Raw genomic sequence first — 13,842 nt, forward strand, 5'->3', positions numbered from 1 at the left:
ACTCATCTCATCATGTTTTCACACTTCTCATGTTTTTAATCGCCCATTTGCCGGACTGGGTTGCCTTGGCCCAAACCGTGCCTTGCCCGGCTAGCACTATGCATTTCCAGAAGCGAAGGCTCTGCCTTCCCTCCAGAAATTGCGTAAGTCTAGCTAGACACTGACCTCTAGGCTTGCATTGTGCAATTCTTGGAGGCAGTGTCCCGTTGGCCCTAGAAACTGTGCAATGCAGTTTGCTAGTTGCATGTCACTGCTGATCGAAATTGTGCATTGAACCATTTCAGTCCTCAGCAGGCTAGGTTGGACTGTGCATTACGTACTTCCAGCAGTTAGTCATCCTCCTCATAGCCCAGACTGTGCCTTGCGTAGTTTTAGCAGTCAGTCTCCCAACCTTCCGGCGGAAATTGCGTAACCTTCATGATCAGTGACACAGGTACGCTGCAAATCAGTTCTCAAGTTTGCTTTGGTTTTCGACTGACAGATTGTTTTCAATGAGTGTTTCCATGTCTCGAGGTATTGTAGGTGTTCATCTGCCTCTCAGCAACACAAGTACAATGGCCTTCAAGAGAGCAAAGTCAAAGGACACCGTTGAGAACACAATGTGGGTTGTAGCCAAGCTAGTGTCTATGAGCTTGCCTACCTATAAAGAAAACAAGTTGTTCATAGACAAGGGCATCAAGATAATATGGCAGCAACATCACAACGATCAACATCACAACGAGCAACACCATTAGCAGAAGCAGAAGGCAACACACCCGCATGCGGCGAATGCAAGAGGAAGATTGTTGAAAACACAGAGGTGGAACAAAGTTGCAAGCACAAGTAGATCCACTTGTGACGAAGGAAACTTTGGAGATTGTGGCTATGAGGTGGTGGCATGACAAGACAACTGTGCAAAAGAAAAGAAAAGAACAAAGGAGTTGCAGGTGGTGAAGCAGCAACTGAAGGAAGAACATGAGTTGCACAGATGAGAGGATGAGTTGCAGCAGGAATAGGTACAAAAGGGGGCACAACATGCATAGACGGATGAAACTGTGCCCGTACAAGTTATATATCTATCCCAGTAGCTGACACAGAGTAAACATGGTGAGTGGTGTTGTTGATCGCATGCAAGGGAATTTAGCAGCATGCATGTCATTGTGCGTACATATGCGATCCAACCCATCTAGCACACTCACCGAGGTGAAGACAGGAACCAAGTGTGACTAGAGCTAAACATGCAGTTGATAGTTGATGCGCATGACCACCAGCACACACTAGAAGATCAACATGGACACTATGCATCACTGTGTTGCTGGTTTGGCCGCACCCAAGAAGGCCATGCACATGCTAGTAGACGAGTTGGATGGGGGAGCCATACCAATGCACTCGGATGTAATAGAGGCAAGAGTTCACTTCAGCAAGATGTCACCATGGAGCGCATGAACACCATCATGGATGACCAAGTTTGGCATCAACTCACGACCTTCACCAACACAAGCATGTCAAAGAGTTGGTTTCACCACAACAGACCGAGTTTCAGTGATGTCTTACATGGCTTGCTCAAGCCATTTTGTCTCACATGGGTACATGTGCATTGTAATGTAACGTCTTCTCAAGTGGAAGTTCAAGTGTCGATAGTTGGATGTAATAGTCATAGAGTAGATGAAGAGTCATGAGGGTAGATGAACTATCACAAAGGTGAATGTCAAGGGTCACCCCACCCTTTGCTATAAATAGAACCTCATAACTCATTGTAAAGGCTTTTGGTCAACTAAGATTCCGATAGGACTATCTTAGAGAAATATTCGACAATATTGTAACGAACCTTGGCTTCTCTACTACGCAAAGCTAATACATCTCTTTGGAGGAGTAGGCGATTGAGGTTGTAACGTTTTGCTGTCGGAACTAGTGGTTGGACATGGATGTATTGTATGACTGGAATTTACACTTCCTAATATAATAGATCCAGCATGTTTCATACATATGTTGTATTGTATTATATGTTATCTGGTTTACTCTAAATGATATATGTATTTATTTGCTTAGGCATGCATGTATGGACTATTCTGTATAAGTATGTATGAATATTTCTGAAATGTGTTCTTGGTTTAGCCATCGCTTTGGATTGCTCGTTAACTTGCTTTCTAGCTTGTGATGCATCTTCGCTTGTGTGTTCCCTTCCAAGCCACATACTATTACAGGTTTCCAAGGGGTGCGCTCACTTCACCCTTAGTGTGTTAGAACCTCTCATGCACCTCCCTTGACTTACTGCAGTTTTCACACCCTTGCTACCAACAGGGACATTTTACTTGCTTCTGTGCGAAATTGCAGTCAAGACATTATCATACGACCTACTGCTGGGACTCCTACACCAAATGGTCTAAGGTATAATTGGGACTTCTTACCGGGGAGATCCCCTTACATGTTGGCGGGTCCAGCACCGTCAACATTTTGGCGCTAAAAGGAGGGCCATATGACATGCTGAGCCCTCGCATCCATTTTGAATCTCTACATATCTATCATGACTAACTACCAAATTCCTCTTCCGGAATGTATGTCTTATGGCCTAGTGGTAAGAGCCAATTTTCAATTTTAATTTTTAATATTTTAAATTTTGATTAAAATATTATCAAATTTTAAATAATACTTTGAAATCTGTATCTAATCCAAACTCAGATAAAATTCCACTTATCCAATCTTTCAAAATAATAACACATCCTATTCTTATGGAAGCAACAATATACATTACTTAACAAATTAACAATGCAACCACTTTAACAAGGGATCATATATGAAACTCTTCATCTCACTTAACATCAGACAACTAATGTTCCTCTCTATTGCAACTTTCTATCTCGGCCTATACCAACCAGATTTTTTTTATTTGATTGTGGTAGTTTTTTACCCCAATGGTTATATAAGTGAAGGTGTTGCTACCGTGATACCTACAAAATATAGAACACAAATATATCATGACAACAAACAAAAATTTCCTGAAAATATTCATCGTTGTGATCATATCATTTATATGCTCAATATTTCTGTCGGTACTAGAAAATGAACCATACCATAAAATTTATCGGCAAAAAAATCACACTACACATGGAATGTAGATTGTCTCCTTTTTATTTAGAATAACATTACTTTACAATAAAAATCACGAAGAAATCACACATTGTAGATCTATATTGAGGTCATGTTGGAGGGTAAATGTCAATCAACAAATTATATATACAAATCCTCTCCTGATTCCTTTTATTCTTTTATGATTCTTGCCATCAATCTTATGTTGGATACTGTGAGAATTCCTTTTCGTGGATTCCTTGCACAAGAAAGCAACATCGGCATTGTTGTCACTGCAGTAGAGACACGGATGCTGTGAGTACCCCTCTTTCACAAGCAATTTTCTTGTACCCAAAACCAATTCCCTGTTGCTGATGGGCTTCCCATGCTATTCAAGAATTGTCTGAATTGCGTTATTGAATGCTCCATACGCTTCCTTCAGATCACTTGTAGGTCAGACGTCCACAGATGTCTTTTTAGTTTGGCATCCACTCAATATAATACCCATGTCCTCATCTATACGATACTGCAGCTCCTCACAATCATCTACAAGTTGGATTTTCTTCACTCCCTTTTCGGCCTTCACGACAGAGTCATTTGTATTGTTGGCAATTTTTCTGGTAAAATTCCAAAAACAAAATAACTGAACACAGAGACAATGCTCTGTTTCTGCCACAGGATCTTTAACATAGGGAAGCCCAAAAAAAAAAATTCTGAGCAGACAGAGTTTTCCACACACAAATCAAACTTGTATTCATTAATAAAATGCCTGATACAAACTTCTTCCACTTACAGAGGGATTACACAGCTGCTGTTACAAAAGATTATTCCTCTTAACAGAGGGATTCACCAACACTGCTTCAGATGTAGTTCCACAAACAACAAAAGAGTCTTCCTCACACAGAGGGATTCACCAAAGACAACAGATCTTCCTCTTAACAGAGGGATTCACCAAAGACAACGGATCTTCCTCTTAATAGAGGGATTCACTGGAGACTGTGCTAAAGAGCACCTTCCTCTTGACAAAGGGATTCACCAAGAGATTCCATCAAAAACAAAATTACTCTGCCTCCACCTGAGATTTTACACTGCTGTGTGTAAAAATCTCTTTTATATTCACTGCTGTAAAAACAAAATCTTACATTAGCCTTTTCACTATTGTGTGAAAGATTTCATGATTTGCACTGATGTGTGCTTCCCTTCTCCTCATTACATTCTATTTCTTCAACAAAAAGAATATCTTCATGCTGCTGCATTACAAAATAAAACTTTTGTCTCTGCTGGAGAGATCAACACACTGCTATGTGAAAATTACACATACGCGCTGCCACGTGATTCCCCTTTTGTTTTCACAACAAAATAACTCCTTCGCAGTACGTGCTCCCCCTTGGATTTCATATGCATTCTCAAAGCAAAATACTCGAGCTGCTGCACATTTCACATTTTCCTTCAACAACAAAAACTACCTCACGCTGCTGCGTGGATTCCCATTTCTTCAAAGGATTACACTGTTGTGTATATTCACTCACGCTTCCCTCACATTACATTAAAAACTACAACCCATTGCTATGCATTTCAATGCATGTGCTCCACAAAAATTTTCCATGCTGTTGTGCATTCTAATCCATGTGCTCCACACATAGAAGTTTCCACGCTGCCCCTGTTCTATGTTCTGCCTTCGCACTGTTGTGCGGGTCTCCTTGCTTTGCATTACAATGCATATACAATGCATATGGTTCACATCAAATTCATCTTCATCTTCACCCGCGCACTGCTGTGCATTCTACCGCTTCCATCACACACCGGTCAATGCCACACAAAACATTACAAAAAAAAAATTACATACGTTTTTACGCCCATACTTCCGTAATAATAAAAAACATTAAAATTAACAAACTTTACCAACAATCTATGAACCCAAATAAATTGCCTTTATGTTTTATTGGCGGTCAACACAAAATTTGTTTTACTCCATGCAATCTTTATTAACTGCAGGCTTGTACGCAGCTTGGCATTAATCGACGGCGGACAACCTCCCTTGCAATCGGACGGTTCGGAACGATATTGGATGGGCCTTTTCTACTGAACTTTACGTCCCGATGGAAAGTGGTTTTGGAGAGAGTAATGTGGATGCGTGGTTGAATTTTATTGCATCGGGCTCAATTGAAGAAATACCGCTACCTCAGCAAAAGCGGTCCGATGGAGGTAGCCGGTTTTTCCTGAATGGTTTTGCTGCTGCACGATGGCGGATTCGGCAAATGACCGGGCTGCCGTTGCTGTCCCTGCACGGCAGTTGGAATTAATATTCCAACACTCCCCTTTAATTTCAACTGCTGTGCTCAGGCACTCCAATCATGTAATATCCTTTTTCTCTCTGCCTCAGGAAAGATTTCCAATCTTTGCATCTCCAAGCTATCCTGCAACCTTTTCTTCTCTGCTCTTATGGCAGATTTAATTCCATATCTCTCCCCTATAAGAAGATCTTCATCAAAGAATGACTGTTAATATAGTTCAGCAATAATGATCAAGAATTACAAGCTCCCCCTAACTGTATGCATTGTCTCCTTTTGGCAAAGTCTTCTCAAAAGAAACTTAGATTGGCTGGGGAGCTCAAGGGACTTTCGAACTGTATTTCCTTCCTTCTCCATACTTGTGTAACTTTCTTCTTTTGCATGGGTCTAGCTTGTGTAAGAGCCCATGTTAAGTTACAATCACATGCCATATGCCCAATGTTATGACACTTGAAGCATTCTACATTGTTCATGAATAAGATTTCATGATTTCTTCGTGTAAAATTGTTTCTTGGAGGTTGTCGGAGACCATAACATCTATCTCTATGAAATGCTCTAGAGTTTTTTGCCATATGACCAAAGTTTGAACAAGAATGACAATAACCAAAAAATGAACTTTGGTACCTGGTAAATGGTGGTTTCCTTGATGTACTTTTGAAGCTTTTCTGCCTTGAGATCCTTTGATGATAACCATTGCCTCTTGCCTCTTTGACATCATCAACATTTCTTCTTGGAGCTGGTTTTCTACTTGGAGTAGGATTTCTTCTATTGTAGCCTTGATTTTTCTCCTTGCCTTTGCTGGAACTAGGAGCATCACAATTTCTTTCTGCCTTCTTCACATCTCCTTTGCTTAAAGAATTTTCATTCTTGTTTGAGGGTTCACCTACATACCCGAGTCCTGATTTATCAGATGGAGATCTGTGATAGCTGAGCATGTCATCCAAGGCTTGAGAGCTCTTCATGATTTTGTTCATCCCTTCAACCTTTTTTCTGAGGAGGACAATCTCTTCTTCCAATCTTTCACACTCATTATTCTTCTTTGCAAGTTGTTCCTCAGTTTCTTCCTTGCTACGAGTAGCTTCAGCTGCTATTATTTTAAGGGAGATGATATCTGACTTCATTTTGGAGATTTCTTCATTCTTTGCTTGACTGCTCTCCATTTTCTTTTCAACTCCTTGTGCTTTCTTCCTGGCTTCTTTTAATTCAGACTTAAGGGAGGAGACCTCTACCTTGTACTGTCCAATCTCTTCTACAAGTTTGTTCACTCTCTTGTGCCTTTGTTCAAGTTGACTTGACAAGGCATCTTCCTACTTCTTTGCTTTATTCAATTGATTTGTCATGTATATGACTTCTTCATGATGCTTCCTTTTGCTTTGATCAAGTTCCTTCTTAAGCTTGGCGAGCTCTTCATCCCTTTCTTATACTTGAAGCTTGATGAGGTCAACCTTTTCATTTTCAGCTTCTATGATGGGTTCAGGATCTCCTTCTTGACTGATGGTCATGGTCAGTGCTCCTTTTGAGTGAAGGTCATGAAGTCTGTCCCATATATCCTTTGCTAATGAATATTTTCCTAGATTCTTCTTTACAGAATCAGGCAGTCCATCCAAGATTGTCTTTGCTACTTTTGCATTGTACTCCTTGGATTCTGTATCCATCTTGCTATCATCAATCACTGATTCCCAAATTTCAATCCCTTGAGACTTTAAGAAAGTCCTCATTTTTATTTCCCATATATCAAAGTTCCCATTGAACCTTGGAGCCTCAAATAGAATGCTTTCAAATTGATTGTTTTCTATTTTAGTAGTAGAGGGAGACACATCCTTAGGAGGATTGGAGACTTTCTTCTTTGACCTTGCCATTCTTAACTATGCTTCAAATACCTGACTATGTATTTAAAATCACTGACTGTTTCTTCAACAGCAACACAAAAAAACTTGAGAAATACCTGGATCCTTTTGCTGAGTCTTCACGCTGCTGGAGAAGCTGCTGCAGCAAAGAAACCTTCCTTCAGCTTCTTTGACACCTTCAAAGAGCCTGGACTAGCTCTGATACCACTGTTGGGAATTTTTCTGGTAAAATTCCAAAAACAAAATAACTGAACACAGAGACAATGCTCTGTTTCTGCCACAAGATCTTTAACACAGGGAAGCCCAAAAAAAAAAAATTATGAGCAGACAGAGTTTTCCACACACAAATCAAACTTGTATTCATTAATAAAATGCCTGATACAAACTTCTTCCACTTACAGAGGGATTACACAACTACTGTTACAAAAGAGTATTCCTCTTAACAGAGGGATTCACCAACACTGCTTCAGATGCAGTTCCACAAACAACAAAAGAGTCTTCCTCACACAGAGGGATTCACCAGAGATTATGCTGAAGTGCATCTTCCTCTTAACAGAGGGATTCACCAAAGACAACAGATCTTCCTCTTAACAGAGGGATTCACTGGAGAATGTGCTGAAAAGCACCTTCCTCTTGATAGAGGGATTCACCAAGAGCTTCCATAAAAAACAAAATTACTCTGCCTCCACCTGACATTTTACACTGCTGTGTGTAAAAATCTCTTTTACATTCACTGCTGTAAAAACAAAATCTTACATTAGCCTTTTCACTGCTGTGTGAAAGATTTCATGATTTGCACTGATGCGTGCTTCCCTTCTCCTCATTACATTATGTTTCTTCAACAAAAAGAATATCTTCATGTTGCTGCATTACAAAATAAAAATTTTGTCTCTGCTGGAGAGATCAACACACTGCTGTGTGAAAATTACTCATACGCACTGCCACGTGCTTCCCCTTTTATTTTCACAACAAAATAACTCCTTCGTAGTACGTGCTCCCCCTTGGATTTCATATGCGTTCTCAAAGAAAAATACTCGAGCTGCTGCACATTTCACATTTTCCTTCAACAACAAAAACTACCTCACGCTGCTGCATGGATTCCCATTTCTTCAAAGGACTACACTGCTGTGTATATTCACTCACGCTTCCCTCACATTACATTAAAAACTACATTCCATTGCTATGCATTTCAATGCATGTGCTCCACAAAAAATTTCCATGCTGCTGTGCATTCTAATCCATGTGCTCCACACATAGAAGTTTCCACACTGCCCCTGTTATATGTTCTGCCTTCGCACTGCTGTGTGGGTCTCCTTGCTTTGCATTACAATGCATATACAATGCATATGATTCACATCGAATTCATCTTCGTCTTCACCCGTGCACTGTTGTGCGTTCTACCGCTTCCATCACACACCGGTCAATGCCACACAAAACATTACAAAAAAAAATTACATACGTTTTTACGCCCATACTTCCGTAATAATAAAAAACATTAAAATTAATAAACTTTACCAACAATCTACGAACCCAAATAAATTGCCTTTATGTTTTACTGGCGGTCAACACAAAATTTGTTTTACTCCACGCAATCTTTATTAACTGCAGGCTTGTACGCAGCTTGGCATTAATCGACGGCGGACAACCTCCCTTGCAATCGGACGGTTCGGAACGATATCGGATGGGCCTTTTCTACCGAACTTTACGTCCCGATGGAAAGTGGTTTTGGAGAAAGTACAATGGACGCGTGGCTGAATTTTATTGCATCGGGCTCGATTGAAGAAATACCGCTACCTCAGCAAAAGCGGTCCGATGGAGGTAGCCGGTTTTTCCTGAATGGTTTTGCTGCTGCACGATGGCAGATTCGGCAAATGACCGGGCTTCCGTTTCTGTCCCTGCATGGCAGTTGGAATTAATATTCCAACATGTATTAACAAGCCTCTTAACTTTGGGGCTGTATTTATCATCGAAAAGTTGAAAGAGATCGATTGTGATTTTATGAGCCTCCATTTCAGCTTCTCCAATCTTTTCTCTTAGGACTTCCCGTAACGAGTCCAAAGGAAAGAACTTGCTCTTTGAAGAATGTTGCATTTTCTGGATCTGTTAATGATCTTGAATGAACATGAGGACCAATTTACTCCTTCTCTTTGTTAATTAGGCCTCCAGGAGTTCGACACCATGGTGAAATTTGCCCCCATAGGAACCTTATTCACTATATTCACTATAAACCTGAAGTCCTCATCTTCTTGCATACATATGACAATTCAGTACTAATAGTAATGAGGAAATTAAGTCATAAACATTAATGAGAAACAGTAATTCAGATATGATAAAAAAATTTACCAGATTAGGAGAAATGTCTGTTGTACCTGTAACAAGAATGAAATCGCATGGGATGATACACTTGTCATTGTGGGAGGACTTGTGCATGCTAGTGAGAGTGTCGTGGCTGCTATAGTGAAAGAATAGGATGTCTCCGGATTTGGCACGACGAACCATGGCAAGGACAGCCGCTCAAATGTTTGCTCCGGTGGGATTTGTATATGCTTCTGTTGGAAAGGTGGAGGAGACAAAGCACAAATAATTGGCACATAAAGCACGAGCTGATGCTCTTCTATTGATCACAGAAAACATGATTATTACAATGAACCCGGTGAAGAGTATTTAACCCTTTTCCAACTAACAACTTACCTAAAATATCTTGACATACAAGCACACACTAAAAGACATCTATCACTTGACTTGACTCAACACTCAAACACTCAACTCTCAATCACTCAGTTAACTTACTCTCTATGTTTAGCCAACTCCACATGTGGGAGTAATTACAATTTCTAATACTCCCCCTTAACTACGACTATATGAATCAACATTACTTAACTTGAATCGATTATCTCTCAAACATGCCTGCTGGTCTATGTCTCAGCTAAGCTTACAATGACTCAAGACTTTCACAATTATGCATTTTTTTTTTTTTTTCTTCCAAATTTTATATCCTTGAAATTGCTTCATTCTTTGTTGAACTTTCTTGTTGTAGGCTTTATTTACTTGTTGCTACTGCAATTTTTCTTTGACTTGTTTTGAACTTGTTGCGAAAAACAATTGGATCATGTTTTCTACACCTTCCTCTTCAAATATTTGTTCAACTATGCACTGCTGCCATAATATTGCATCTTCAAACTGTCTTCTTTGCTCTTCTTCTTGCACATCATATACCTGTATTTCTTTTTGCCATATTTTCGGATAGAAAAATCACATCTCTGCTTGACTCCATTGTTGAAAAATGGTTTCAATGCATTCATATTTGTCTTTCATATCATTCTTTTCACTTTCATCATCAGGTGCTGCAACTTTTTTCCTGTAATCTGCATGCTCAAGATCATTATTCACCATTTCATTCAATTCTTTTATTCCAGCTGCTGCTTTAAGACTTGCATCAATTTGTTCAATTGGTTTCTGAATCCATTCTTCAATGAGCTTCAAATATGCATCAAATTTATTAACAACCTTGCTTTCAACTTCTGTTCCCATGCTATTTTGAACACCTACATATTCAAAAACAATGTTAAAAACATCTTTAATATGACTCTCTTCAGTGAGAGCTTCCTGCTCTACATCTGCCTTCTTTTCAACTGCATGGAGGTTGTCTTCCACTGTTATGTTGTTAGTGGATATTCTCATAAAAAACTCTTCAATCACTTTATCATGTTCTTGATCATCAACTCCTACTAGATTACATACTGCTTCATGAGCAGTTCCAACTACTTCATATCTTGCCGCTACAGTGGTGGCCTCAACCTTCAATATTTCATCAAACATTTCACTTACCATATTGCCACAATCAATCTCTGTTTCAAAAAAGAAACCACACATAACATCAACATAATGTTCATCCACACTATGGTGGGATATCTGAGCATGCATGTGCTCATTGTCAAATTCATTGACAATTTCAACTTCACCAAATCCATTAGTTGCGACTAGATTCACCAATTCACATATAACTTTGAAGTCATCATCCACATGTGTCTCATCATAGTGGGATTCACCATCATTTGTATCATCCACATTACAGTGGAGTCCTTGAGCATTTATTTGCTCTTGCTCTGTTTCACACATAGAGGCTTCAACTTCTCTCTCTGCAATCTTTGTTGTATCTTCTTTATCCATATGCATGCTTTCATAATGGGTTTCAATTTTATGGTCTTGACAACCATCATCCACTTTTGAGTGGGGTTCTCCAAGCTCTATTTTCCTCTCAGAGTCTTGCTCATATACTTTTAGATCTGCGGTTGACTTCTTTGCTTGTGACATAACCTGATGTTGCATGTCGCTCCCCCTTGCACCAAACTCTACTTCCAGAAACTTCCATGCTTCCTTGGAAGTTGTAGCTTTTTCTACCTTGCACAAACACTTCTCATCCAATGCATGTTTTATAAAATTCAATGCTAAAGCATCACATACTTCATTATATGGTTTATTAGACCCATACTCAATTAACTCTTTAGCTCTAAGAAAATTTAACATCTTGATAACCTAATGATCAAAATATTTCCCTGTAAACATAGGACTCGATAGTAGCAGATCAAAGCTATACCAATCACCTTGGATTTCTTTTTTGTCTTCTATTAGACTTCTTAGTTTCTCAGTTGCGGCTTGAACCTTTAACCATGGCAATGATTTTTGCCTCTTCTTTTCTATTTCTTTTCTTAATATGCTTCATTTGCGCTTTGTGACCCATGACTATTGTCTTTTCTTCTATTTATAGTTTATTTCCTGATTGCATGATGCTATCTTCCATATTGCCCTCGAAAAAAATATGATTTTCAATATGCGCCCCCGTAAAATGCAATCTTCACTCAAAAGTAGCATACTTGACAAAACAAACAAAATATTTTTATAAACAAATAAACTTAGCAAAACCCTAAACTCTCTTATGAATAAAATCTTTTTCTTTATTTGATTTTCTTTTCATAAAACTTACTTTAAAAATCTTCCAAAATAAATTTCCAACTTCAAAAACCTTTTATAAACCTTTCCTTTATAATTCTTTTCATACCATGCACTTTTTAATATAAAAAAACCTTTTAAAATACCTTTTGAATAACTTTTTGTGGCCCTTTTGAATATTTGAGCAAGCACTTTAAAATATTGGGGTGGAATGTTTTTCACTGAGGTTATGGTTGACTCAGCAATTTATAAATAAAGGATGTTGCTTTTCTATTGATCACATAAAATATGATTATTACACTGAACTTTGTGAAGGGTAATTAATTTTTTTCAACTAATAATTTACTTAAAATATCTTGACATGCAACAACATACTAAAAGACATTATCAGTTAACTCAACTTGACTCAACACTCAAACACTCAACCTTTAAACACTCAGTTATCTGAACTAAGTTTATGTTTAACCAACTAGTAATTACAAACAAAAAGATTGAAAATAATTACAATTTCTAACAACTTCCTCGGTGTCGCTAAAGAGATTGATGTTCCGTTTGGCAAAGCCGAAGCGATAAATGAGCCTGCGTTGCATCCTCATAACGTAGTTTACGCATCCTAGAAGTTCATTTTCTGTGTTGGGATAGTTGCATCCCACTAGCACAGCGTATTTTCGTTTGGCCATTGATCAAAATCCTGACAACTAACTTCTTGACAGCAGCAAATCAGAAAATACTATTGATAAGAAGCTGAATAATTTTGAATAGTGAAATGGGCGTATATTTATAGCGAAAAGTTTGAGATGGAGAGTAAATTAACATTGAAAGTGTATCCTTCAATTTCACGATTCCTGGAGAAACTTCTTCCTGGAACCAGCTTTAACTAAAAAAGCAAGACTGGAGACGACCACGTTTGTCTCCACATTTCTACTTAATACTTATGTTGGAATGTTTATTGACGCGCCGATGATGCACGAATTTTGTACAGAGATGAGGCGTGCAAGCAAGCGCAAAGATTCTCTCCCACAACTGTGCTGAAACACATGTATGCAGAGTCATCCAGGCTCAAAATGCATTAAAATATTAAAGGAATTTTTTGATTAACGCAACCAACTGACATAGAAACACTTTCGTGGGAAACTGAATTTGATTAAAGAATGCAGTAAAAGATTCGAATACAGTGATCGAAAATATTTTCGTGGGACACGGATTTCCAATCTTATTGGAAGTCCGATACGTGTAATGTGGGAATTGCGCCGTTTTTTCACGGAAGAGCTGCCACGTAGGGTCGGGATCAGTTATTATCCAATTGAACAATCGAACAGCCTTTTAACGGGTTGAAATGAGTCCAATTGTATAAAAATCAACATTACAAATATATGTTTTAATTTATTTTTGATTAATAAAGAAATATATTTTATAAAATTTAAAAGAGCTCGAGTTTCATGCTCTGGAGTGGAAGTTTGCTTGGTTGTATGGAAGGGCAGTTTGTTATTGGATTACTTCTGGTTATTCAATGGAAGTCTGCTTTCTTGTTAGGGAAGGGAAGTTTGTTATTGGATTAGAAACTTATAAGTAAAAAGGGTAAGTTTGCTATGCGTCACAAATTGAATTTTTTTAAGAAGGTAAGATAATTAATAATTTTAAAAAGTGTTAGGAGTCCAATCTTAACAATAGGAGGAAAGTTCGTTACAAAATTAAATAATTAATTTGTG

The 13,842-nt window shown here is 38.5% G+C and overlaps 1 pseudogene; it reads right to left on the reverse strand.

Moving 5' to 3' along the window:
• Positions 1 to 3,499: 3,499 nt before the first annotated feature.
• LOC149167321 (metacaspase-9-like) lies at positions 3,500 to 12,813 on the reverse strand (annotated as a pseudogene).
• Between the last annotated feature and the right edge of the window lie 1,029 nt (positions 12,814 to 13,842).

Source organism: Pinus tabuliformis, chromosome 5_1 (genome assembly GCF_031772625.1).
Source record: "Pinus tabuliformis cultivar Carrire ecotype Pingquan chromosome 5_1, CPIR1, whole genome shotgun sequence".
Lineage (NCBI taxonomy): Eukaryota > Viridiplantae > Streptophyta > Pinopsida > Pinales > Pinaceae > Pinus > Pinus tabuliformis.